Source organism: Nylanderia fulva, unplaced genomic scaffold, assembly GCF_048542155.1.
Source record: "Nylanderia fulva isolate GAGA-0341 unplaced genomic scaffold, ASM4854215v1 Scaffold332, whole genome shotgun sequence".
NCBI classification, from domain to species: Eukaryota; Metazoa; Arthropoda; class Insecta; order Hymenoptera; family Formicidae; genus Nylanderia; species Nylanderia fulva.
In genome coordinates, this window is record NW_028190403.1 from 115640 (window position 1) to 120342 (window position 4703).

The window sequence follows — 4703 nt, forward strand, 5'->3', positions numbered from 1 at the left end:
ACATTCCCACTCTAGGTTATCAAACGCTCCTTTGAAGTCCACGAACACTCCTAACACATACTTTCTCTCCGACCCATTCACCCAGTCATGCACTCGATTCCATGCATCCTCGGTCGACCGATTCCTTACGAATCCGTACTGGGCGTCACACATTCTTCCACCCATCGTTCGCTCGAGTCTTCCAACCATCATTCGCTCCAACACTTTCCCCAGCACGGACAGCAGTCAAATGGGCCTATAAGACCCAGGGTCCGACCTAGGTTTATCGGGAGACTTCAATAACACTACCACCCGCGCAGTCTTCCACGCCGGGGGGAAACACGCTGTATTCAGACATACATCATACATTTTTTTCATCCATACCGGGACAGCACGCCAAGTCGCTCGCAACATCTCAGCACTCACACCATCCATACCAGGTGCCTTACCCACTTTCATCGATCTCACTGCCACATCCACTTCGCTCCATTCAAACTGCTTTTCTTCCTCCCTCACGTCTCCCCTGGCGTCTATCGCCACGTTCGTCCTTGCTGCCGGGAAGAATCTCTTCATTAGCTCATCCGCGCTTTCTTTCCATGTACTCGTCACTCTATCACCCACTTTTATGCCACTTAATCTTACCCTATCACGCTTTCCCATGCACACCTTATATACATCGCTCCATGGATCCTTCTTCCCAGTTACGCACACAAATCGCTTCCAATTTTCCTCTTTCACTCTTCGCATTTCCTCCTTATACTCCCGCAAAACATACTTATATTCATTCATTCTTTCTTCCACTCTGCTTCCATTCCTCTTTCTCGCACGCTGGTAGGCACGTCTGCTCCTTCCTCCAGCCTTCTTCAGTTTCTCAAGCTCATCCGTCCACCACACAAGCTTCCTAGCATACACAGGTTTACCCTCTTCATCCATCGATCATTCGCACTATGGATCCATTTCATCATTCGCTCTACACAGCTCTGCGCATCCGCTTCGTCTATGGCGCTCGCTGCATCCTCTAACGCTCTCTCTCGCATATCACACATATATCCTTCCTAGTCTACGTCTTTGCACACCCATCTACGCATGCCCTCATTCGTACCTACATTCTCTCTGTGTACCATCCGTATTAACAGTACGTTATGGTCACTCACTCCCCAGTCGGCTTTACTTCCCACTCATACCGGCACCCTCCATTCATGCCGTTCACGAAAGTGACATTGATGTCACTCTCCCCATTCGGCCCGCTGAACGAGTAAAACTCGCTTGGCTCATTCAACAACATTCATCCTGCTCGCAATCATCCATTCCTCAATCACTCTACCACGCGCTTCACTCTCTCTGCTGCCTCCACCCTTGCTATACCCCAAGGGAGAAACGGCATTCGCATCCATACCTATCAGCAGACGCTTTCTCCCGGCCGTCTCACATACTCTGTCCATGAACGCCAAGTACGGCTCGATACACTTACCATACTGGCAATACATGGACACCACATACATTTCGCCAAAGTCCCCCTTCAACCACACACTCACTCCAAGCTTATTCGTACACTCTCTCACGCACATCACGTCTAACCTAGAGTCATTTACCACCACTTTCACCGTCCCACTTTCGCACACAATCTCATCCATACCTATGGGCAAGCCCACCACACGTCCATGCCTTTCATACGGTTCTTGCAGCAGTGCTACACTCACTCGACGTTCGCGCATCATCTCACCCAGATCACACATATTTGCATACGCTCTCTGGCAGTTATACTGCACCACATTCACGCACCATTCATTTGTCATTTATTCTCGCTTTCTCTCTCTCTAACGCTCTCACGTATTCCGGACAAACTTCGGACAGAACCGAGTGATTACATTTGCTCCCTTTCAGCTTACAGTTTCTACACACACTTTCCTTTTTACAATCTCTCATCATGTGTCCTACACATCCACATTTTTGGCACAGTCTTTCCTTTTCGGTGCATTGCCGCATCATGTGCCCAAATGCGAAGCACTTGTGGCACCTCAGCACACTGAAAAACTCTTTCACCCTAAAGGCCTTCCAATGCACAAACACTCGTCCGTCACTACAGAGCACATTTCTTATTGCACTCGTAACTTCTAATATCACATTTGCGCAGGTTGCATCTTTCTTCGCATTCCTACTCACAACACGCACACGTTCCATAAATACTCTCTCATCCACTCGCCCTTTCAAGCTCCTCTCATACATTTCTCTCATTAACACTTCACTCGCCATATCATTCGGCACATCGTACAAGATGATCTTTGAGCCTATTTTGCGAGGCAGCTCAACCTTTAGGCCAGCATTCTTAAACTGACCACACTCTCTTATTCTCTTCAACTCACTCTTGCTCATCGTCTCAATCGCTACACCTCCATTCCTCACTTTCCTCACCGCTTTCACACGCACATTCAGTGACTTGCTAACATGCTTCATCATTCTCTCCTTTACTTCCTCACTTGTCACATTCGCACTTGCATCATCCGCTTTCACTATTACCGCATAACTCTTCTCTTTCGTTTTCACTTGTTTTCACATTCACTTCTTGTACCTTTTCAATCACGCTCTTTTCAACATTTTTCGCACTCACGCTCGCATAGCTAATTCCACTTCCGCCGTAGGCTTAATCCCGACTCGCTCGACGCATACACTCATCCAGTTTCCCCTGTATTCTCTCATTTTTGCACAACATTTTCATCATCTGTTCCTCATATTCTCCCACAATGTCCAGTATTTTCTCACTCGCACTCTTTGAAATTTTGTTCGTCTCCGTAAACAGGAATTTACGGAGTCTCGCAATTACTCTCATACACGCTATCTCACTCACTTCCGCAACGCTCTCATTCTCTCCCTCATTCATTAATCAAGAACGAAAGTTAGAGGTTCGAAGGCGATCAGATACCGCCCTAGTTCTAACCATAAACGATGCCAGATAGCGATCCGCCGAAGTTTCTCCGATGACTCGGCGGGCAGCTTCCGGGAAACCAAAGCTTTTGGGTTCCGGGGGAAGTATGGTTGCAAAACTGAAACTTAAAGGAATTGACGGAAGGGCACCACCAGGAGTGGAGCCTGCGGCTTAATTTGACTCAACACGGGAAACCTCACCAGGCCCAGACACCGGAAGGATTGACAGATTGATAGCTCTTTCTTGATTCGGTGGGTGGTGGTGCATGGCCGTTCTTAGTTGGTGGAGCGAATTGTCTGGTTAATTCCGATAACGAACGAGACTCTAGCCTGCTAAATAGGCGTACCTTATGGTATCGCGAAGGCCCCCGGCTTCGGCTGGCGGGTTTTTACTACCAACGTACAAACAAATCTTCTTAGAGGGACAGGCGGCTTCTAGCCGCACGAGATTGAGCAATAACAGGTCTGTGATGCCCTTAGATGTTCTGGGCCGCACGCGCGCTACACTGAAGGAATCAGCGTGTGTTCCCTGGCCGAAAGGCCCGGGTAACCCGCTGAACCTCCTTCGTGCTAGGGATTGGGGCTTGCAATTGTTCCCCATGAACGAGAAATTCCCAGTAAGCGTGAGTCATAAGCTCGCGTTGATTACGTCCCTGCCCTTTGTACACACCGCCCGTCGCTACTACCGATTGAATAATTTAGTGAGGTCTTCGGACTGGTGCGCGGCAATGTCTCGGCATTGCCGATGTTGCCGGGAAGATGACCAAACTTGATCATTTAGAGGAAGTAAAAGTCGTAACAAGGTTTCCGTAGGTGAACCAGCGGAAGGATCATTAACGTTCCGGAGGTCCTGCTCTGCGTCGAGAGTCCTCTCTTTTTGGAGAGACGCGCGCTGGCAGCAGTCGGCGACTGAATGGACGCGCTGAAAAGGCGCTCTCAGAGAAAAAGAAAATAACGGATTTGACGGAATTTGTTGTTGTGTTTTGATATAACGACGGACGCCGTCGCGCCTCTCTGACCGAAAGTAGTCGGCAAGCAGAGCAGCGCGCCCGGCGGTGTTCGACGACGATTCGGAGCGAGACGCTTCGCGATCACGCTCGTGTGTGTGCCATTCTCCGGCCACACACACACACAGAGCGTCGATTCGGCGTTGAGCGCGAACCGGTGGTAACCTATGCCCGCGCACGCGTGTGTGCAGCACCCACGACGTTCGTCGACGCGCGCCCTCCCCGTTGTCGCGGGGCAGCGGTCAGCGTGCCGAGAACACACGGTGTGCGACCGCAAGTGCCGAGCGAGAGGACCCCCATATATTATTATAATATATATATATAACACAGAGAAGGGATCGATGATATTTCGACCAATCTGTCAACTGTGTCGGTTTCTTCAAAGAGCTTCCGCCCCGGCTCTCCCGTTGCGGGAGAGACGCTCCAAACGAGAAACACACAACTCTATCTTTGTGCCGTAGCCTTCCCTGGCGGGAGGCGGCGGTCCGCGCGCGTCCGAGGACGCGCGCGGACAGGCTGATCGAAGAGCCACCACGATTATTCTCTCTCTCTCGTCCGAGAGAAGAGACCACGATGGTTGAACGAGAAGCGCGTTTCTTCGCAAACGCAAAAATTGCGAACGATTACCCTGAACGGTGGATCACTTGGCTCGTGGGTCGATGAAGAACGCAGCTAATTGCGCGTCAACTTGTGAACTGCAGGACACATGAACATCGACATTTCGAACGCACATTGCGGTCCACGGATACAATTCCCGGACCACGCCTGGCTGAGGGTCGTTTTAGTACCCCTAAA

At 50.2% G+C, this 4703-nt stretch overlaps 1 non-coding gene and 1 pseudogene across 1 annotated transcript; both read left to right on the forward strand.

The window, feature by feature from the left end:
- Positions 1 to 3000: 3000 nt before the first annotated feature.
- LOC146722315 (small subunit ribosomal RNA) lies at positions 3001 to 3729 on the forward strand (annotated as a pseudogene; the record flags this gene model as incomplete).
- Positions 3730 to 4532: 803 nt separating this feature from the next.
- On the forward strand, positions 4533 to 4687 carry LOC146722316 (5.8S ribosomal RNA). The gene has a single exon (XR_014925223.1). It is a non-coding gene; the product is annotated as a 5.8S ribosomal RNA (ribosomal RNA).
- Positions 4688 to 4703: the final 16 nt, after the last annotated feature.